At 43.3% G+C, this 23,151-nt stretch overlaps 1 protein-coding gene across 12 annotated transcripts in view; it reads left to right on the top strand.

Annotated features, from left to right (window-relative positions):
- Positions 1-286: 286 nt before the first annotated feature.
- The window catches only part of ADCYAP1R1 (ADCYAP receptor type I), a 156,292-nt gene continuing 133,427 nt past the window's right edge, over positions 287-23,151 (top strand). For 6 of the 12 annotated variants that reach the window (XM_054634063.2, XM_077186441.1, XM_054634036.2 and 3 more), the window contains exons 1-2: positions 287-429; positions 728-940. The gene's annotated coding sequence lies outside the window, so the exon portion shown is untranslated. Of the gene's footprint in view, positions 430-727; positions 941-1,361; positions 1,553-1,739; positions 1,759-2,143; positions 2,273-23,151 lie in introns of those variants that run through there. The other 6 variants (XM_054634073.2, XM_077186515.1, XM_054634055.2 and 3 more) reach the window with 4 other exon arrangements.

Raw genomic sequence — 23,151 nt, 5'->3', positions numbered from 1 at the left:
TCCGGGAGAAATTGGCTCCTTTCATCCTCCCTCGCACAGCCCCCGCTCGCTCCCGGCAGCGATGCCATCCTCCCTCCCATCGCCGCGTGCTGCTGACCTTGTCACAGTAATGAAATAAGAAATAAAAATTTCTGGGACGACAAAAACGGGGCTGAGGCGGCAGGGAGAAGGCAGATTTGGGGTACGTGGGAAAAGGAAAGAGAAGAGAAAAAAAAAAAGGGAGAAAGGGTGTTCGATTCGGGAAATTTGATTTGAATAAATCCCTCCTCCCGCTCCTCCTCATTGGTTTCTTTTTCTCCTCCATATTAATGAGAGCAGCCAAGGAGAAGCTATTGGTTCCATATCGCCTTTCCCTTTGCTCAGGCACTCGGGGGAGGAGGTGTTTGCATTTCTCCGCAGGACCAGCTCGCTTTGCAGAGCATTGTCTGGGTATGAGAATCACACACAGGCACAGGGGCAGGGGCGAGCGCACCGGAGCATCTCAGCCCGGCACAGCATCCCAGCCAGCCTGAGCACCCCTCCGTCCCCCGCCCCGCCCCGAGCACCCTTAAAAAAAAAAAGAAAACAAAAATAGACAGGGGAAAAAAAAAAGTTTTAAAATATCCCACCTCCCTTCTTGCTTTTATTTTGTTGTTGTTGTTGTTGTTTGAGTTCTGTGTTTTGGTTTGTTAGGGATTTTTGGGGTTTTTTTTTTTTTTTTTTTTGGTTTGTTTTTTTCCTGATTTAGCGATGGCAAATTCCTTCACGGCCAGGAGCTGGCCCATCCCCTGAGCAAAGGCAGCCTGGACATGACCGGCAGGCGAGGGAGGAGGAATTTGGATTCCCTTCGGAGGCCGGGGGCAGCCAGCGCGGGCAGCGGGGCTTGGACCGCTCCCCGCGGCCACTGTCCCCCCGCGGGGATGCGGCATCGCCAGCGCCGGGACGGAGCCCTGCTGCAATGGTGAGTCCTTCCCCCAGCTCCTCCGGGGCATCCCCATCCCCCGAGGATGCCACAGGGACCGCCGGCTTGTCTGCCAGTGCCATTGATCGCTGATTTACCGCCTCGTCCCCAGCTCCTGGGGACACTTCTTCTCAGCGAGGATTGCATGCGGGCTCGGAGGATGCGTCCTCCAGATAGATTTGGTTCCCTGCAAACAAATCAATCTCCCTTTGCTGGCGGTGACAGGTCGAGGCGCTCGGTATGGGAATCACGTCTGGTTTTAACACAATATGGCTGGTAAATAAAACCTGATTGCTAACAGCCCCGCCGCTGCTGTCGGCGTTTCCCGACGCAGCTCTGCATCCTCACCTGCCGCAGAAACTCTGATTCAGCCTCCGAGCGGTGCAGCAGGACTTGCTTGGTTTTACTGTGGGGTAGCAGGGAGAAACTGCGGGTTCCTGTGCCTTTGACCTCTGCTCGTGTGCGTCTGGGCACTTCTCCTTATCGGTGTTTGAGCAGCTGGCTCTAATAATACCATCTTCATGCCGAGCACATCCCCAGTCAGGGGGATGGCACGCAGGACAGGCTCTTTCCCTCCCGCTGTGCTCTGAATTTAGGATGGGAAGCGTTCAGGTATGTGTTGGAATCTGAGGAGTTTGCAGCCAGAATGTGATAACGCAGCTTGCTGTGCAGAACTGGAAAATGCACGGGGGAAAAAAAGGGAGATTTGATTAGTGGCACACTGGTGTTTATGGCTACACGATCATCCCACTTACACAGCAGCAGATCTGGAAGAACTCCCTGGAAGTCAGTGGATTTCTTCTGCATCTGATCTGCAGGTAAACAGAATCTGGCCTTTAGGATGTATTGGAGTAGCACTGGAGGTAGCTATAATAAGGAGAAAATCTTAACTAAAGTGAATAAGGCAGCAAAGTGATGTGCTTCTTTCTCAGGGAATTATCAATTACCATCCGTCTGGTGCATGTTAATTACAGTGTGTGTGGTGGACTGGTACAGCAATATGTAACTGAAGCAGCATGTTGGATTTTTCTATTTCATCTGTTGGAGTAAAAAAAACCCAACAAATGGATTTGCACTTGCTGTTATTTGGGTACACAGCCCCCTCACTCCTCTGCCCAGCCTATGCAGCACTGGTCAGGTACAGCAGGGAAATGCTTCCGTGGCTGATCCAAGGGAATGTTTGATTGCTGGAGGTTGATGATAGCACAGAGGCAAACTCCTGAAAGTGCTCCTAGTGTAGCTGCAGAGAAAGAACGTGTTATACAAGCATCTCTCTTTGGCTAGTGCCAGACAGCCTGGAGCTGGCTTGGAGGAAGTTGTCCTGTAGGATGGGTAAGGCAATGTTGGAATTTGGTGAATAATTAAGGAATGCTGGTCAGGGCAATAAGGGGAGTTGGGTTAGAGTTGATGGATTAGAGTTGATGTGTCTGCTTGTGTGTGGGTTGTGGTCTTCCAGTTTTATTCCCACCTGTTTCCATGAGCTGTGGGCCAGGGTTGCTGCTTTGCTGTCATTCAGGACAGTTCCAATTGATCTCATTTTGTCCCGCGCATTTATCTCAAGATTTCCGCTGTTTTGTTCTCTCCAACCAAAGACGTGTGAATGGCTGGGAGGATAACCACAGCCTTCAAGGTCACGAGGAGGGGGCTTTTTGTGGGATAAATACTTTTATTTCTCTTTAAACAGGCTTTGTGCTCGCTCCTGGGCTTTGGCTTTCCATCATCCATGGGGATCCCTGCAGGAAACTGGAGGGCTCCTTCCTCGCTGTGGGTTTAGGAATTCTGCTGCTGGGGCTATTTCCTTGCTGTGGGTGTAGGAATTCTGCTGCTGGGGCTCTTTCCTCACTGTGGCTTTAGGAATTCTGCTGCTGGAGCTCTTTGCTCACTATGGCTTTAGGAATTCTGCTGCTGGGGCTCTTTGCTCACTATGGCTTTAGGAATTCTGCTGCTGGGGCTCTTTGCTCACTATGGGTTCAGGAATTCTGCTCCTGGGGGTGTTTCCTTGCTGTGGCTTTTGGAATTCTGCTCCTGGGGCTCTTTCCTTGCTGTGGCTTTAGGAATTCTGCTCCTGGGGGTGTTTCCTCACAGTGGCTTTAGGAATTCTGCTGCTGGGGCTCTTTGCTCACAGTGGCTTTAGGAATTCTGCTGCTGGCACAGTGGTGCCCCAGCCCCACGGAGCTGCCCAGATCTGCTGCTGTTTGTGAGGCTCACAAAACAGGGAGGCAGGAGCTCTGTTGTGGGATGCTACCAGGGAGAGAAAACCTGAGATTTCTGAGCTTGTGGGCTGCGCTGCTGAGCACATTCAGACCTTTGTTCATCACATCTCTCCTCGTTTGGCTGACTGAGACAGCATCCTGGAGATATTTTTTTCCTGGGGTTGAGTTCCATATGTGCCTGTGCCTTTGCTAAGTTGAGCCCCGTGTCCCCGAGCTGATTCATTCCAATGTAGCAGATTTTGTTTGCCTTTCCTTCCTTCTGAGCACACTTAGTACAAACAGTCTAATTCCTAAATTAGCTCAGATTATCTTTTAATGAAAGCAGAGTATCTGAGTTAAGAAGAGCTGAGAAAAAAGTGAACTCAGGGCAGAATCATGCTGCAGCTCATGCCTGGTGGAGAAACCTGCAGAAATATCAGGTCCTGCAGTTGGTCCTGATTTTAAACAGAGAAATTGCTTATCTGCCACTGCTCCCAGGAGAGGAAAACTGATCTGAGGATGTGGAAGTCAGTGGAGATGCTCAATTTTATTTCACCCCTTTCCTTGGCCCAGAGAGTGCAGCCACAATCTTTAAGTCAAGGAGGGGAATTTTTTTGTTGGCTTGTGTTTCCTTGTTTCCATTTCCTCTGCTCCTGTCACGTCCAGCCAATCCCCTACCATCTGTGCTTCGGCACACACTGCAGTCAACAGGATTTTGGAGTGAATTTTCCACATCAGGACAGAAGTGGAACAGCTCTGCTGAAAGGGATGCAAATGCAGCAGTGAGGAACTCCTCTATTTTTTTTTTTTTTTTTGCTATCCACAACTTGAAAGTCATCTTTGCTGACAGTGTCTGGTCAGGGTGAGCTGTGGCACCACTGAAAGAGGCTGCTCAGAGTATCCCTGAGGAGACTTTCCCAGTTCCCTTGGTGCTGAACTTGTTCTGTTCTTAGGGAATGCTTTGCATACAGAAAGGTGTTTGGTACTTTTCCACAGCACTAACAAGTTCTAGAATTCCTGTGTCTGCCGTGGCTGCTGAAACGCTGTTTGGATTGTAATTGAGTGGGCACAAATATATGGGGAAAAAAAAGGCAGATTTATTATTTTTTCAGAAGCTTTGTGGCAGAATGTCCACCCTTCACCCCATTGCTTTGCTGGTGTTTGATCCTCTGGCCACCTTTTGCTCTCTCAGTTTATTATCTGTCTCTTAGGTTTGCACTTTTAGCTGCACAAGGCGAACTAGGAATGAGTATGAAACTCGCTGGGTTGTTCAAGCCTTGTTTATGTAACTCACTGCAGCTCAGTGACTGTGTCCCCCTGCAAGCTCATCTCCAGAGGAGCCAGATTAATAATTTCAGGGCTGAACTTCCCAGGACAAGCTAAACCATTCCATCTCCTAAAGAAAAGGTGGAAGCATCGCCACACAGAGCATTTAAAGCCAGCGTGGCTGCTGTGCTGAGGAGTATTTCCTCAGAAGGGTCCTGCAGAAAGAGGCAGCTGCAGGGACTCTTGTTTGCTGCTCTGTTAAATAAAAATCCTTCCATTTATCAGCAGACACCATGAAAGTCTCATCCCTGCTCGTTCAGGTGTCATATCTTACTCCTTGATAGAGACCTACAATCTGAAACTACTTTGATCTATTTGACTGCCATAGGTTTTTTTATAAAAATTGTTTTTAAAGGTGGAAAAACCTCTGCCTAATGCCATTGTTAAAAAAACCTCAAACTAAAACAAGCACCAAAATACCCAACAAATAACTCAATTAATTCTAGTTTTTGTTAATGTAATTCATAATTCACTCTAAAACTGAGAGAAAAGAGGACGAGGACAATATGGTCAAATTCTTCTTAATAATAATTATGGCAATAGCAATAATAATAATTTATTTTGTGACACCCTGGGAGTATTGATGTTTAAGAGCTCCTTCTTGAACATACATTAAACATCTGCCAGGTCTGTTTTCAGGTCTGTCCATTCAGTTGGAGGCATTTCACAAGAAATGTGCCTCAATCACAGTGGCTTTTGCACCCCATCAGAGATGCTTGGGTCACGACTGCTCGGGAGCTGCAAATGGAAGGATAATTATGGTCTGTTATCTATGATTTGTTGCTTTGCTAAATGGAGCTGAGGGTTAGGGCAGGAAAAGATGTTTTAATCTGTGTGGTGGGTTAATAGCCTAGATTTTTTTTTTATTTTTATTAATTTGTTGCTCAGAATCAGGCAAATTTTGCTGCTTTCTGTCCCTGCAAGGGACACTGCATTGTCCAGTCTGATTCTGGGAGGATTCTTAAGGGGGAAAAAAAAATGTATTGAATGGAAATGTGACTGAATTAAGTTCTTGGTTTCTGGGGAGCAGAGTCATCATTAGGTCCATCTCTGAGGGCTGGAGGATGTTTAAATTCACTCATTCTCAAGAGGAAACTTGTCCCCAAAGGATCTCCTGGCAAAACTCTTGGTCATTTCATGTGGAAGGAAGGATTTCTCACTCGGAAGTGTTTGGCTGCCTGGAGGACGCTCATCTACTCTCTGAAAGCATCTGAAAATGAAATTCTCACATCCAAGCCAATCCCCCCAATCCACTGTGTTAGGAATGAGCAGAGTGGTTCATGCCATCCTGGAGGGGGTCAGATGAATCAGCCCGTGGAGGTCCTTGCAGCAGCTGACTCAGACACACATCCACAATCAGCCAGATGGAGCCTTCCATGGTATCTCAGAGGCATCCCCAGCAGTGAAATGCCTTTTTTCCCCATCTTTCTTTGGAGGGGAAGGCTGGTGATGTTTTACTAGCTCACAAATTTTGATAGCTGGCAAGATTTATGAAAAGCCCAAGTTTTATGAAAAGCCCAAGACTGCTGTGGTGGACCCCACATCTTCCCTTTATTCCATGAAGGGCAGACACAGCTGCTGCAGAATTCATGCCACATGTCCCAGACAACACCCTCCCTAGTTTGTTTTTTATTATTATTATTCATTGATTTTCGAGATCTGATAGGCTTCCTTGGTGTATCAACACTTTCTTCCTTTGCCCAGTTACTCAGAGGGATTTGCCAGCAGAAGCTGGGGTGTGGTTTTGTGGGTGCACCAGCACAGGGACACATCTAGGACAGTGACATGATTTTCTGCAGGCACACACAAGCTGGCTCTGCCTGTTCCCTGAGCCAGGCAGGAGCTGTGAAAGCTCCAGATTCATCTGCTCTACCCTGCATGGGAATGCCTGCACTGGGAGCTGCACGGAGCTGGAGATGAATGCTGACCAGACCTCATTAGCTCAGGGTTGGCACCTTGTGAAATACATTTTGACCAGCTTGGAGCCCTTGTACTCAGAACTAGGTGACCTAAAAGGCATCTTTTTGCCATGTATCAATAGCTCAGTGCTTTTTTATTCTAATGCTTTCACCCTCTGTCCTAAGCTAACAAAGTCCGCTGATAAATAGATTTAACTCACATCTTCCTCCTTTGCTATTGCCTTTAAAATTATTTACTGAAAACCAAATAATGCAAAAAAAAAACCAAAACAAACATGAACCTCTCAGAACACATTGATACATAGACTGGAGTTAAAGTTGTAGCAGTAAGGGATCCATTTCTCCACAGCAGAAATAAATTATATATGTTTGGAAAGGGAGTTTAAAATAGCTAAGATATCTTTAACTCTGAATTCCTTTTCCTGGAATGGAAAGGCTTTATTAAATCACAACATTTCTGTTTCTGCTCTTACTGTCACATTTTTGAAGTAGGTTTAGAGAAGGTGCTTTTTATTTCTAGCAAAAACATAAAGTGACACGGTCATGGTCAAAAGTAAAAAAACATTTCCTTTTAAAACAAAATATTTGTAATAACGACATTTCACATGCAACTGCATTCTTAAGTTGATGCAATTAGTACCAAAAGCCAAATATGAGCTTGGGCTTAATTTGCATCTAAGATTTTGGACACACAACAGAACTTTCTCTTGGCCTAGAAACAAATTCTATAAAGAAGCCAGCACAAGTGCATTATTTAAAGACCCAAGTTAAAGTTAGTGAAGTTACTCATTTCCTGTGTTTTAGAGAGCTGGATCTTTGGATTCCTTCCAGGAGTTTTGTGCTCTAGCTTAAAATGCAGAGGAGATGAGAGAGCATCCGAAATACCGCAGATGCTTGAGCTCTTCATGACTAAGGCTGGGAATGTGTCACAGCTGTCACTGCACCCTTGCATGGCACAGGCCACGCTCATTCATTGGGGCTTCGTGGCTTTTGACAGCCTGGATGGGGTTTTTGTGCTGCTGAATGGGTTTGGGAGCTGAGATGATTACGTACAGTGGGTGAACAGCTGGAATGAACTACATTGGAGAGTAGTTCTTGGTGGCTGCAGGGAGGGAGCAGAGTGGAAAGCCAATATCAGCCATGTGGAAGTTGTTTCTCTGCATCCTCCAAGCCTCTGGATGCTGCTCTGTGCTCTCCAGCTCTTTGTTCTCTGGCCTGTTGCTCGTTCCACAGCTGGATGTAGCAATGATTGTCATGGAAAAGAGATTTCACAGGCTACCAAAGCCTGAATTTCATTCAGAAGAGGAGAGGAAAAGCACATCACAGCCTTTTTGGTGCCTCCAGCAAGTGTATCCCTGGCAGATTTTCACCTCTAGTACTCAACTAATTTCCTTTCCTCTGAATGGAACTTGCAGGTCCCTTTTGCTAAGATAATTTTTCTGATGCTGGCCCCAAATGGGATCCAGCTCTCAGATCAAGGCAGGTGTGGGTTTGCAGTGTCTGCTGTATCTGAGTGCAGAAACTCCTGTTAAAATAAAAGGAGATTTAGGACATGATTCAGCCACTTAAACAGAGGTGCTAAGTGCCATTTGAGATGCCCTGGGGTATCTAACATCCATCAGGGATTTGTCAGTGTGGTGTTTATCTACAGCACATCATTTCCCCTCTTCCTGAGGGCAGCTTAAATACCCTGGGGTGCTGCTGCACCAAACACCAGCATTTCAGCTACTGATTCTGGCCTCTGGCCAGTGCCCAGTCAATGTGGATAAATACAATTATCTGCTATAGACTGAGCTCTGTAGCTCTTTAGCCCCAAAAGTCTTCCATAAATGCCACTGAAATGGTTTCATTTGCTGTCTGAGACCTGTCCTGGCTTTCTGATCCCTCCTCCTGGTGGCGTAGAATGAGACTGATCAAATCTTGGCCTCAGTGCTCTCACCAAACGCACAAAGAATTGTTGGATTTTCATAAACTCATGCAGGGCTGGAAAATACCATTTTGAATTTCTGCCTTGAATCACAGTTAAGGGCCACAAAGAAAAAAAAGGCCACAAAAAAAAACCCCAACAAAAACCCCAAAACCCCACACAAAAACAAACAAACAAAACCACAAAAAAACCAAACAAAAAACCCAAAAAAACATCAAAAAACCAACAAAAAACACCAACCAACCAACCAAAAAAAAAAAAAAACAAACAAAAAAACCCCAAAAAAACCAAACCCCAAAAAAATCTACATTGTAGGTGTATCTATTAGCTCCAAATCATTCCTGGAATCATTTTTTCATGAGACAACCTAGAGGCTGTATTTGACTTTCTCCAGATTCAGCTACCACTGACAGCTCCTGGGCTTTTGTTGCCCAGGTTGCTCTCTCCTTCTAGGGCGAGAAAGAACTTCAGGATTCTTTGAATGTTTGTGATTCACCAGCTCCAGTCTGGAGTTTTTCCTTGCAACTCCTTTTCCCAGCTTCCTTGAGATGTAGGTTCCATCTGCACATAGTTTTGCATTTTTATTGTGAAAAGATCTTTCTGTCCAGGTTCCAAAGTGCTGCTGGCTTTGCTACCAGGTCGTTTCAGTTTCTCCAAACTCTCCTCTTTGGAATGAGCAGTGTCAGCCTCACACTTTGTTTGGGGAAGGTTTGTGTGGCTTTTGTCTGCTTTCATTTTTCTGGCATCTTCTCTGTCTCCAGAAAACACAGAGGTGGGTCCAAGGTGATTAAAGCAAAACATGGCCTATTTAGAGCAAAACTCTTCAAAGCACCAGGCTTTAATATTCCTCTGATAGACTCAGCATCTTCCAGGTCCTCTGGGGAGCTTTATGTGCATCAGTTTGGAAAACCTCTCATGATACTCTCCCTGAAAGAAAAATGGTTTTTTACCTTTCCAGGATCCATCTGGAAAAGTAAGTCTCCCATCTTCATAGCAGAAATAAAACTGGTTTCTCCAAACTAAAAGTCTCCCTTTTGACATACTATTATGCCAAATTATTAATATTTTTTTCTCCTGATGGATCTTTACATCGACCTCTTGCTTTCCTTCCCGTTGTCCCTACTGAATTAGAACAAGGACATAATTTAGTTACTCTGTTATTTTCAAAGAGCTTCTGAGGCAGACCTCAATAAATAGATTATGCATATTTTCATGTACTCTGTATTATGCAGTACCATGGGTGTGACCCTTTGCCAAATTCATTCACAGCCAGAAGAAGTTCAGTGTGTAAAATGTCATGAAAAATATGGATATGAAACCAGCAGCATATGTCAACCAGACCACTTAGATCAGATAATTTGGAACTCACAGTTATTTTCTAAAAGGGTGGGAAGGAAGTTCACCTGAACATTAACATGCAGTTCGTTTCTTCACTGACTGCAGGAACTCTAACCTGATATTCTGCTTAATGAACTGACAGACTGCTCCATAATGAATGTCATTCCCTGAAATGTTGAAGTTTAAAAATGCTTTCGTTTAAACCCGGGGTTGCCTGAATTTTCTGGCAATCATATATAATTTTATGTAATTTCCTTTTTGCTTCTTTTATAACTACTTGCTGTAAAATACAACGTTTTTATGCGTGCAATTCTGGGTGGAACTAAATGGTGTTTATTAAATGTTGTCTTTACAACAATGGAACCTGTGAAATACAGATTTAAATTATTTTGATCCTAAATCAGGGCTCTAAAATAATTCATTGGATTGGACATCCTTTTTACCTCCATTAGCTGTGGGGGAATACTGGGCAGTGAGTGCTGTGGAAGAGCAAGATAAGCCAGATATGATCATCTGAAAAAAGAAAAGTTAACAGATCTCCCCATCCCATGCAGACTGGTGAGATTGGAGGGATAATGCAGGAGTGTCTGAGTGCATGGCCAGGATAATCCATATCACTCTCTTCAGCAGCATGTTCAAACTGGCATTTTATAAATCAGCTCTGAGAGCTTTAACCCAAAATATTGCAGCTTCTGATTCATGGGCTGGTTTCAACATGCCAAATTTTTCTGTGCTTGTGCCACGTCCTTGCCATTTCCAAAATGCATCCCTGTAATGTGCAACTGCTTCTGTGTGACTGAAAAATTACCACCTCTGGTGCCTTTGTGTTTGCATTTAGCCTGCAACAGGCAGAAGATCAGACCACAAAGCAAGACCTGTATTTATCATTTTAGTGCATTTTTATCAGGAATGGCAAAGATAAAGAAAAAAGACTTGAGGGTGGCTGAGCTCACCTTGTTCTTTCACATCTCTGAAGTTGCATTCAACATGGAATCAGAGAATCAATCATAGAATCAGAGATTCATGGAATGGTTTGGGCTGGAAGGGAGCTCAAAGCCCATCCAATCCTTCCACTGCCCCAGGTTGCTCCAAGCCCTGTCCAACCTGGCCTTGGGCACTTCCAGAGAAAGGGAATCCACAACTTCTCTGGGCAGCCTGTTCCAGTGCCCCACCATCCTCTGAGTAAAGAAGGCAATTAATCTCTAAGGGTTTCTTAATTTAAAGAAAGCAATCATTTCTGTCTTTCCTCAAAATGCATCCCAGGACTTTCCTTTGCTGCTGGAGAAACATAGACCAGGGTGCTGTCCTGACATCCTCCTGTCTTTCTTTTCAGCCCTTCTAAACATTATATTAATCTTTGAGGTAATTTTTTCTCCTCTAAGTTGGAGAAGGCTAAGAAAATCACTGATACAAGGGAACATGAAGAAAGAAAAAAGCACTAATGTGCTCTGAATTGGACAGGTAGTATTGACACTATCTAAAGCTGGACTTGGTCTACAATGAAGTTCTCATCTCTAAGAAAGACATAAACTCCTCCACTCTCAGTGAAAGGAACCACAGTGATTTGCCAGTCCATTTAATAATGAAATGGGCAAAAGAATAAAACAATGCACATTCCTCCCAGTGCCTTCCACTGCCCTCTGTGCTATCATCATCCTCTACCCTTTTTTGCTGTGTTCCCTCTTTGTCCAGCTGGGATTCAGGCTGTTCTTACCATGACTTCAGCCAGCATCACCATGATCTTGATGACTGGAAGCTCTGTATTTTCAAACCTGGTTTTATAAAATGTTCTATAGGATCCCACACTTTATTCTTTATTTCCTCTCTCAGCCGACTGCTGCCTGCAGTGACCGATGAATTACCACACAAAGCAGGAGGAGCACAGTGTGACCTACACCTTTCTCCATCTGCTGGTTTGAGTTTTCCCCTCTGAGTTTCCTGGGAGCAGCTGTGGAAGAGCTCCTACTTAATGTCGTGCAATGAGCTCAGGGAAGGAACCCATGTTATTAATGTCAGCAGTGCTGAAATGTTGGTCAGGTATATTTGTCCAGCTTGTTGCAACCTGGCCTTTTAACAATACCATGGGAAAAATGGGACATGACCCCAAGTTCTTAATATGCCTCTTAGCAAATATTCTACTGACGTTCTTAGAATTCTTTTAAAATAAATCATTTAGAGGATATCAGTCAAAGTAGTGAAACTCGTTTGTTTATTTGGGGATTTATTCAACGTGCTGCTACAGTAGCAATGAAATTCCATTGCAAAATCACAACACCCTGTGTGAGGCACCTGGAGAGGTACACTTTGAGTAAATTTCTACAATATATCATTGTCATGGAGTCATAGAATGCTTTGGGTTGGAAGAAACCTTGAAGATCATCCCCTTGCAACCACTGCCATAGGCAGGGACAAATTCCACTATCCCAGGTTGCTCCAAGCCCCATCCAACCTGGCCTTGGACACTTCCAGAGATGGGACATCCACAATTCCTTTGAGAAACCTGTTCCAGCACCTCACCACCCTCAAGGGAACAATGTCTTCCTGATATCCACTCTAAACCTGCTTTCATTCCATTTTAAATCATTCCCCCTTGTCCTAGCACTACTTGTAAATAGACTCTCTCCATCACATCTACATAGACATAAATTTCTACACTGTATCTACAGAGCGTAAGAATATAAAGTTCAATTAATATCTTCTTTCCTGAAGCAAAAGTTTTAAATAAATCAGATGTCTTGTGCTGCATAATAGCTTCCCCCCACCTTCCCCTTGCCACTGTCCATTGCAGGAGTCTGGGATGACATGGTTATCTATAAACATCCACAAAGTACACATCTGAAACTACTGCAGGAAAATCCACTTTGATTTGAAAAACACTCTCTTAACTCCCCTTATGGATTTACAAAACAAAGGCTTTCCATGTCAAGGATGGGACATAGGGTTAATAGATTTGAAGTAAAAAAAAAAAAAGAGATCAAAATATTTCCTTCAGGAGTTTATAGAATTTAAAAGCGAATACTTACTCTTCTCCCAAAAGATTTCTTAAAAGTGTCGCTGTCATTATCCTAAATTGGTAGTTAAGGAATTATCTGAGGAAAACTCACGTCAGAGCTCTTGTGTGCTCAGACAGGCACAGACTCGTCGCCAAACATTTTTCTCTTGCTTGGGTTTTGCATTTGTGCCTTTTTTATCTCCACGCTGCGCAGTGACAGAAATTTCTGTTGTCTTCTCGAGATGAAATGAATCTCCCTAGATGAGGGAAAACTGTTTTCATTAAGATCTCTTCAGCAGAGGTGCTTTTGCTTGACAGCACTGGCATGAATACCAATGAGACTGGAAATGGTGAGCAAGGCAGATAATCATTTACAGGGCTCTAAGGGAGGGAAACAGCAAGAATCTGCAGTAGCCTGGGAGAATCTGATCTCCAAGCTCTCTATGCAATATCTAAATAAGGTATTTAATGAAAGCATGAAGGTATTTAAATGAAGGCAAATAGGAGTTGCAAACATCGTGGCCCAGAGTGTTTTCACAGGCACTTGGGATGAGGCTGTTCTGGTTGGTGGTGAAGCAGTTTGGCAGAGTGAACAAGAGGGATGGCAAAGGCATTATTTGACCTCAGGGCCAAGGAAAGTTCCAAACCTGGTGTATTTCACATTGCAGTTGCAATATTAAAGCCATTTTCTTGCCTCTGCTATGAGACCACCGCTGGTGGTTGTTGGCTACTCCTTGAGCTCCCTCTCATTCGCAAAGGGGTCGCTGAGAAATCACTTCTGGTCCAAAGGTGGGTGATGAGTTTAACATAAAAGCAAAGGCTCCTTGCTGGCTGCACAGAGAGGTTTTTACCCTGGTAGGGGATTGCTCTGTGGTTATTGATTTGTTGCCATTGGCAGATGGATTCACTGAGGTCCAGCTGTTGGCTTGGACAGAACAGCTTTGCTTTTAGATCTTTTAAGCACTTTTTGGTCTTTGTAGCTCAGAAATGAGAGCTAAAGAGAACCAGATTACCCTTTTACTCAAGGAGAAGGGAAATAGAAGACTGGGGACTGCAAGAAGATAAGGACACTCTAGAAATAAACTTGTCTACAAAGACATGTTCTGGTTCTTGGATAAAAGTGCTTTAGTCCTCCAGGGAGCCTTTGAATTCAGATCTGACATGGACACCTGTCCATGGTAATGAGAAAATATTTTCAGACTTCAAAATGCTCTGAAATGATTTTATATTAGTGAAGCCTTTACACAGATTCTATTTTACCAGTTTTCTTTACATCTTGGCTTAGTCTCCAGTAATTAAAAAAAAAATATTCTGTTCCTTAGTTGCTGCCTGCTCTGTGCTGTCTCTTTTCAATTAATTTAGCCACTGTTTGCTCCTTAGTCTGCAGCAGAACTGGTTACAGGGAATATCTGCTCTGCATCTCCTGTTGGAATGTATTCCAGCAGAATTTGTTATCAAGCTTTTGGGATATGAGGGACTCTACAACCCAGGAAAACATTGGCTATGCTGATGCTGGGAAATGGAACACCGCTAGGGAACATCCTAAACTCTGGGAATTTGGTCACTAAACTGTTGCTAAATTATTATTAAATGAATGATAAATAATTTGCATGTTGAATGGGTTTGCAGGTCAGCTGAGATTCTCCTTTACAATGCCTGGGCTCAAATCAGGGATGCTCCAATCTTGTTCATCATTCCCAACAGGCAGTGTGCAGATGGCCACGCTGCTTGAAGGGCTGAAGAGGTTAAACAATTTCTACAAACCCATTTGCCTCAATCCAAACCCAGCACACATCTCAGTCACTGTGTGTGTGGGGGTGTGTGAAGTGTGGCTGAAAAAAAACCACCCCAAATGAACAGACAGAAAAAATTCTGCCTTGTGCCTCCCACATTCCCCAGCTCCTGTGCTATTCTAGCTCTCCTGGCAGTGCTGTTGGATTGCAGAAGGATCTTAAGGCAAAATCCCTCAGTTTAGTCGTGGCTCTGTGCTTTGATATTGTGTGTTGTGGCAAGCCTAGATTATGGAGCATCAGAGTTCAAACCCTGCACAAAGTGAGGCCTCAGCTGAGACAGGGCAGGAGAGATCTCCCTTGGTGGACAGACCTGGTTCACCAGAGATTGAGAAGTGTGCTGGAAGAGAGGGCTGGCTGCACATCAAAGAGCCCATATACTCAACTTGCCGATTCCTGGGGAGTTGTTTCCTTAGTGACAATAACAACAAGAGCAATTTTAAAGCATTTTCTTCATGTCTGTTTTTAGTGCTTTGGAGGTGTTCAGAAGTCAGAGTACAACTGGCACTTCTCTTCAGAAGGGTTGTTTTTTTTTTACTGTGTTGTTTTTATTTTCTCTATTTGAAGCTCACCTTGACATATCAGAATTTTTGTTTATCACAGGGATCTGTCTTAAAGCTGTTGGCATTTTTAAATCCACAGACACCCTGGGAGCTGAAGGAACAGATCTTGGAGGAGTTTTAATATGTCCAGTAAATGGTAGCAAGCTGGGAGGTTATCCCTGTGACATCAGTGCTGGGGGGTGTGGAGGGTGGACACTCCTTAAAGCCAATCCCACTGCCAAGGAAGGGACTCACCAACCCCAAAACTAGACTTGTAAAAGGAAAAATTAAAGCAGTGAAATGGAAAAAAAACCCCAACATAAAATCATGGTTAAGGCACAAATATTGACAAAAGTCATCAGCCTCCGTATTTGTCAACATCCACAGTAAATTTTGAAAAAGAATAAATTTGTAACATGGTCTAGGGGATGGAGGGAAGCAAATACCATAGAATCCCAGAATGGTTTGGGGTGAAAGGGACCTTAAAGTTCATCTCATGCCAAACTCCTGCCATGGGCAGGGACATCTCCCACTCTCCCACTATCTCCAAGCCCTGTCCAACCTGGCCTTGGACACTTCCAGGGATGGGATGTCCTTGCAAGAGAATGACCTGGAATGAGCTGAAAAACAGGACTGTCATAGCAATAAGACGAATTTTCCAGTCTTTTCTGAGGAAACCATGCAGGGTGAGCACCACTCTTCATCCTGTCAATTAATCCTGAGCACACTCACAGGAATTAAGTTTTGATTTCCAAGAAACCAAGGCTGACTGAAACCCTCATGAAAATACACAATCTGGAAGCTGGGAGAACATTTAGAGGTCATGACGTGTTGTGAAACTGAGGCAGAACATGGAAAAAAAAAAGTACAAACTCTATTATTTCTAAATTAGAAGGGCAGTCAGTACAGGATTCATCTTTAACCAAAGAGACCAAAGAGTGACTGAAGTCAAAATATGATTCATGCCACGGAGGTGTCAGGCTCTTTTTATTAACAGCAGAAAGAGACTGAAATATCTCTGCTTATAATTTAAATGCTAATAATTAGCTGGGAAGAACTCTTTGTCCAGGAGCTGTACAGTCAATTCACTAACACCACGATTCTTTCTTTGTTCAGAGCATCACATAATTCTCAATAAATTTCAATGTCATGTGCAACTTTGTTTTCCCTTCCTCTGTCAGGGCAGGGAGGCTTCAAACACTGTGTGTGTGCATTTCCAAATGTGCTTTTAATTTCTGTTCAATTCTTAGATGGTAATTCTTAATTAAATTATGAATTGCTAGAAACTAAGTCAGAAGGAACCATGTGGCATGGTCCAGTATGGAAAAATCAATTAAAAAAATAGAAATTAAAATGTATATCCACTTAAAATATTCCTGAAATACCTTCCCCAGTTATAAAAAAAAAATAAAAATTGCCGAACTCTGTCTTCCAACTCAGTTATCATCAACCTTTTTTCAGGGTGGGCAAGGTAAAAGCTGAAAATGTAAATGACAAACAGAAATAGCATTTATAGTTAAATATAGATTGTCCATTTGCTATTTTACTATTTTAACACTTTCATCTGGATCATTAATTTAAATGGAGATCCCTAATAATGAAGCTGCAAGGTTAATTAAGTGCTAAGTTCTGCTTTGGACAGCTTGTGCTGGAATCCACATTTCACACCAGTGCTTTGGAGCCAAATTTCAGTCTCTCTTGTGAACTGTTCCTTGCTGTTATGCAACTACATTTTCTTCAGTATCTCACCATTATTAAGTGGCTCCAGCCTAGACTTGAATCTTTATCCCTTCATCAAAAACCTGATCAGGTTTGACTCAGCTCTGCAACACGTGGCTGATAAAATCTCTGTGCACTGCATGTGTATTTTACATTAAACCACTCGATAGTATCTGAGAAAATGAAAGTGATTTTTCTTAGCTCCAGCCTTCCGGGCTCTTTTCATGGGTGAATCTATTAGAGCAGAATACTGAATTAGGAATTAAAAGATTTACTAGGTTAAAGCAGAGAAATCCCACATGGGACGTAAAATGATACATTGGTTATGTACTGGGGAGGGGGGAAGCAAGGAGGGGTGAAAACAAGCAGCACAACAAGAGTTGAGCAAATTAAACTGACACTGCACCATTTACTGAGCATGATGTGAACACATCGATTAAATGGCAGATTAAAGAGCGGGAGAATTTGTTGCATATTTTATTACTGGAAAATGTTTCCAGTCAGAGAATTAGAATATATGCATTGCTAAGACCCAGCTTTACCTGCTCTGTTAAGAATGACAAAATGAATCTGCTGTTTGAGAGTTAAAATCATAAACATCAAGAGTAAGAAATAGCACATACAAGAAAAATAGGGAAAATAAATCCCATAGGATCATAGGAAGAACTCGGGTCTATGAGTTTTGAAGTCCATGAAGTTGTTTTGGAGCCCTGCAGCTCCCTGAAGACACCAGAATCTCCAGGCAGCTGCACCATCTCATCATCACCTCTTGAATCTCCCCACTGAGCTGCTGAGGAGAGTTCCCTGACCTGATTGTATCTCACTGGCCTTGGCTGGCAGAGATTTATTATTTCATAAATCACAAAATCATAGAATCACAGAACGTTTTGGGTTGGAAGGGAACTTAAAGATAATCCAGTTCCATCTCCGGCCATGGGCAGGGACACCTTCCACTATCCCAGGGTGCTCCAAGCCCCATCCAGCCTGGCCTAGGACACTTCCAGGGGTCCAGGGGCAGCCACAGCTTCTCTGGCCAAGCTGTGCCAGGGCCTCACCACCCTTTGAGTACAGAATTTCTTTCTAATATTCAGTCTAAATCAACCCAATATTTAAACCAACTCACCTGAAGTAACCTGGGGGGGTCTTGGTTTGAAAAGACAGGTGTCTGCTAAGGAAGGAAGGAGCCTCCCTTGAAATGGAAAATGTAAACTCCCTCACTCTGAGGGCTCTCAGGCAAAAATGTGGGAATAGGAATAACAGTTATTTACTAGGAAAATTAAAAATAAAAAATGCAGTAGTACAAACAAAAAAACCCACTGCCAGAGTCAGACCATGCCCTGTCCCCTGTGTGTCAGGGGGTGGCACAGCCCCATCCCATGGGGGCTCAGCCCTCCTGCAGTGCCAACTGTGGCTCTGCTGGAGCAGGGATCCTGCACAAGGGGGGAGTTTTCCTCTGCAGCTCCAGGGCTGCTGCAGATGGGCCTGGGCTCCCTCTGGCCATGCAGGGCAGCAGAAGCTGCTCCTCTGGCAATGCACTGGGCAAAGGCTGCTGGGCTGGGCCAGGCTCAGATTGGATCCAGGGAGGAATGCTTGGCTCCTCCCCTGGGCGGAGCATCTCCCCATGGGATGCTGGGATTGGCTCAGCCCTGCAGGGACACTCAGTGGCCATGGACAGCAGAGATCTCCTGCAGGGAGGGTTGGCTGGGGGAGAGAGAAAGAAAAAACTGCCCCATGGACAGAGAGAACTGCCCCAGCTCTCACAGATGGGAATAGAACACACACCCCCACTACCATCTTTCAACCTAAGACTCTGGTCAGTCAGAGATCCTGCAAGGAGCTTGATGGGGTCAGGAAGCAGTGCAGCACAGATTGGTGTCTCTAGGCTGACTGGGGGTAACGTCCTTTCCATCACAGCCAGTGCTGGGGATAGGGGTGTCTGTAGCCCCCTTGAAGTATTTTAAGCATTCCCATGGGATTTGTACCCAATGATGGACACCTCATTTCTACAGAGGGTCAGCAGAAGGAAAGAATTTACATCTTCTAATGAAGAAATTTCAATTTCCTCTCAGCTAATGCAAGCAAACACCATTAACTTAAAAACAGTTGAAAAGAAAAACTCTGTGAAAGAGTAAAAAAGAGAATTTGCTGTTATTCCCTTTGCTGGTGATCAGAGAAGGTACAGCAGGTACTTGGAGCTAAATTGATCCTGTGTGGATCTGAAATACTGAGGTTCACTTGGTGTGAAGTACTCAATGTCCTCCTTTCTCATTCAAGGCACTCTGCAGAAGTTGTTGCTTTTGTCTTCAGAGATGATTGCCTTGAGGAGGCCTCTACGTGTGGGAGCAAGCTGGGGCATTTGCTTTGCTTTGGGAAATGCATTAAAAAGGCAGGAGAAAGAGAAAAACACATTAATTTCCATTTTAGAGAGATGCTAATCATGGCCTTTTGGACTGGAGCTGGATGACTGTCACTGAATAACTATTAGGTTTTATTCACCTGCTTATTTATGACCTGTAAGCCCTAATGTCCTGGTTTGGAATTGGGATTTGTTTATTAATTTGTTTTGCTTTTTGGAAAGGTTGTTCTCGTGTTATCCTACATTACTTTGATTTAAAAACTGTCCATATTTTCATTGCTGACTTGAAGATAACACAGAATGCCACACTCCTTTGCAGAACGTGAGCCAGAATTATTTCTATAAAACTTGTGATTATTGTCCATCAAGGAAGATTTTGTGATCAATTAGAGTCAAGCAGTGATGGATATTATGAAACAATCCAGAAGACATCTAAATCCATGCCACAACATTTTGGTTTCATCTAAGTGGGAGACCTACACACACCCAAAATGTGCAGAGTATTACTGGAAAAATTATTGTCTGCCTCTCACAGCATTTTCATTTTGTGGCTCCTTCTGAATAAAACAATCTTCAATAAAATACCCAGTTCTCTGGACATGTCTAATGGCAGCCAAGCTGTGCCCTGGAGAGTCCTCTGTGCACCATCCTATCCAGACTCCAGCACAAAATTTATTCTGCTTGTCCAAAAGAGGCTCCCACTGTGCTGACTCCAGGTTACCACACATTTCGTTTTATTTGCTGAGAGAAGATCATTCTCTTCCTTTCCTTTCTGTGTCCCTACCCTGCTTTCCCCAGTGAGTTACATCTTTCAGAAAAACATACAAACTCATCCCATGCCTCATTTGCTGCATCTGGCAACCAACTCCAGGGACTGGAGTGAACTCTGGGATATGAGGGAGGAAATACCATAAAATGCATATTCACCTTTTCTACTGTATGTGGAGGAATTGTTTGGGGTTTGTTTGTTTTGGGTGGGGTTTTTTGGGGTTCTTGTTGTCTGTAGGTTTTTTTTTGGTGGTCTTTTTTTGTTGTTGTTTGTTTGATTGGTTGGTTGGTTTTGTTTTCATTGGGTTGGTTGGTTTTGGGGGTTTTATTTGAGTGATGCCTTACAAGAAAAGCTGGTCTTTGGTGCCGAATACATTCCCAGGGAACAGCAAGAAAACACTGAGTTGCCTGAACCAGGAAATGTTGTGAAGATAACTCAAAGCTGTTCTGTGCTACCAGTACCTAATTCCTAGGATTGCTTCCATGTTGAAACTTCCATGTTGAACATTTCCAAGGTCAGCCAAAGCACAGATAAACCATCCAAATTTACCCCAGGTTTTGCCAGCTGACTCTCACGTACCATTGATGGTTTCTCCTTTGTTTTCTGGTCCTGGTCCACCTTTAATCCTCTATTTGTCCTCTGTTTGGATTAGGAAGCCCTAGGAGGCCACTTGAATATTGTTCTGTGCCATCTGCAGCCATGAGGGTCATCAATAATGCAGCCTGCAGAAATGAGAGCTTTGGGACAGCTGGATTTCTTATCTGAATAAATTGCATCCTTTGGAGGCTGCTGAAGTGGATCTCCCAGTGCTGGAGATCAATTAAGCTCTCTTTTTCTTAGGTTGCTTTTCTTTAGATTGGATATTAGGAAGTGTCTTGATAATTTTTAAAAGTTTTTGTCAAATGCTGACCTGTGTTTCCATGAGAAATCAGTGTGGGAAGTTCTCCCTTTCTACAGCACTCTTCTTGTAGTTATTCCAAGAGCTTAGAAGAAACCCTCTCCACAGAGTATCCAAAGAAATAGGGGAATAATGTAGAACTGATAAATTATACACCATGATGAAATTGTGAAATCTTTGGCTAAAATCCTTTGTCCTAAAGAGTTTCTGAAGGATCAAACCTTCATTACCTGACATGCTTGAAAGGCACATGGGGATGATAATTTTCTCAGTGCCATTTCAGCTGAGCTTAAATTACATATTAAGCTCAAGGTGGATGCAAATGAAGACCAGAACAGAATCTACATTTGATCTGATGTAAGGAAAGTAAAGGGGAGAAGGTTGGAGCAACAAGAAAAAAAAACTGTTGCTAAACACATCATGTAACCTTAATTTGCTGCCCACTGTAAGATGCTGCTCATCAGCTGAGCGTAGCTTTGGCAACTTTTAATGTTTGGACTGAATTTTTTAATGTTGTTTCTCAAATCCTTCTCTCTCCCTCCCTTCCTCCTGATAGAAAATATAGAGAAATAGTATGTAATTAATCTGTTGCTTTGAAGTTCATAATTTAGGATAATCTAACATATGCTGTGGACTCTCTGGGACGTGCTGATTACATCTCAGGGACTATACAAGGAAATCTGTGGAAATTATCTCGGGTTTAGAGGTTCACATTTTAATGAGATAACTCTCACCCAGGGCTCTGAAGGACCCCCGAGGGGGAGGGAGGAATTTTCACTGTGTCTTTGAGACATGAGTCAACCTATTTCAAACTGAGCAGTGGGCACGTTGGAGAGGAAGGGATTTCAGCTTGATTGGGTTTACGTGTTTGTATCCTGGGTTTTACTGGGATGCATGACCATAAAATGACAAAGCTATCCAGTGGAAAGGAATAGCACTTTGATTGTTTTCTGGGCCACAGGGGATATTCCAGTTCCACATGACGCCTAACAGAAAATGTGAATCATAGCAAGTTGGGTTGAGTCTGATCCGATGGCCATCCTGTCAATTTATAAACTTCCTCATCGGATAGCTTAATATCTATAATCAGGATTTCCAGCTTTCACTACAACAGACACATCCAAGAGAGGAAAATTACCCATTTTTTTAGTTTCCATTGTCTCCTGTTCACACAGGATCTGTAGATAAGATTGCTGCTGTAGTAGCATGGAATTTGACAGAAGTATAAACAATGCTATAATGGATACAACTGACATCTTCTAGCTGTGTTTTGATGAGTTTCTTTTGGGGTTTTTTTGACACCTCTAGAATTGATAATGCAAGAGAACACATCATTTATTGGCCAATGAGTTCTGCATGTACTTGCATGTCTGTGTGTGTGTGTGTTCATATGAAATTGTTTTGGTCCTGCATTGTTCTGACCTTAGGGCCATATTCTGCCACCCTATAGAGCACCATAGGGCCAGCTCATCTTCTAGAACTCTCCTGTGGAGATCCATGAGCAGATAATGAAGATGAATATAGAGGTAGTCACTGGCTGAAAAGATGATTGCATGGAAATGAATCACTTCTGTTCATTTATATTTGCCCTTTTTTTTTTTTCTAGAAGAGATAAAGCTACTTTATTCATAATATTAGTGAATTGGTGGTGTATGAATTAAGCTGAATTATTATAGGAAGGAGGGAAGGAAGGAAGGAAGGAAGGAAGGAAGGAAGGAAGGAAGGAAGGAAGGAAGGAAGGAAGGAAGGAAGGAAGGAAGGAAGGAAGGAAGGAAGGAAGGAAGGAAGGAAGGAAGGAAGGAAGGAAGGAAGGAAGGAAGGAAGGAAGAAAGAAAGAAAGAAAGAAAGAAAGAAAGAAAGAAAGAAAGAAAGAAAGAAAGAAAGAAAGAAAGAAAGAAAGAAAGAAAGAAAGAAAGGGAAAGAAAAAAAGAAAGAAAGAAAGGAAGGAAGGAGGAAAGGAGAAAAAAATTTTCTCTGGACTCTTTTCTCTAGACAATATTTTCTCTAGACTCATTTCTTTCTGTGTCAGGCTATGACTGCCATTTGTGTCAGAGCTTTTAGAATCATAGAATCTTTTAGTCTGGAAAAGATCTCCAAGATCATCGAGTCCAACCATTAACTCAGCATCACCAGGTCCATCACTAAACCCTGTCCTCCAGTGCCACATCCACACACCCTTGAAACACCTCCAGGGATGCAATTTTCCTCATCAAAGTTTTCCTCATTGCAGAGACATGAGTTTACTCCATGCTTTCAGGTGAAATGTGGGATCCAGCTCTGAGGCAGAGCCATGTGGTTGGGAATCTCTATTAATCTGTATCTGCAGTGTCTTCACGTGACAGAGAAATTGGTTTGCAAAGTATTCACATTACATGGAGTCCTCTCAAAATTCTAAGTTGATTTTTACTTTCCTCTTCTCTATGGAAGGCACTTTCAGGTCTTT

Source organism: Agelaius phoeniceus, chromosome 1 (assembly GCF_051311805.1).
Source record: "Agelaius phoeniceus isolate bAgePho1 chromosome 1, bAgePho1.hap1, whole genome shotgun sequence".
In the NCBI taxonomy this organism is placed as follows: domain Eukaryota; kingdom Metazoa; phylum Chordata; class Aves; order Passeriformes; family Icteridae; genus Agelaius; species Agelaius phoeniceus.
The sequence above is the reverse complement of the archived record's forward strand: the minus strand, read 5'-3'. Positions and strand labels throughout refer to the sequence as shown.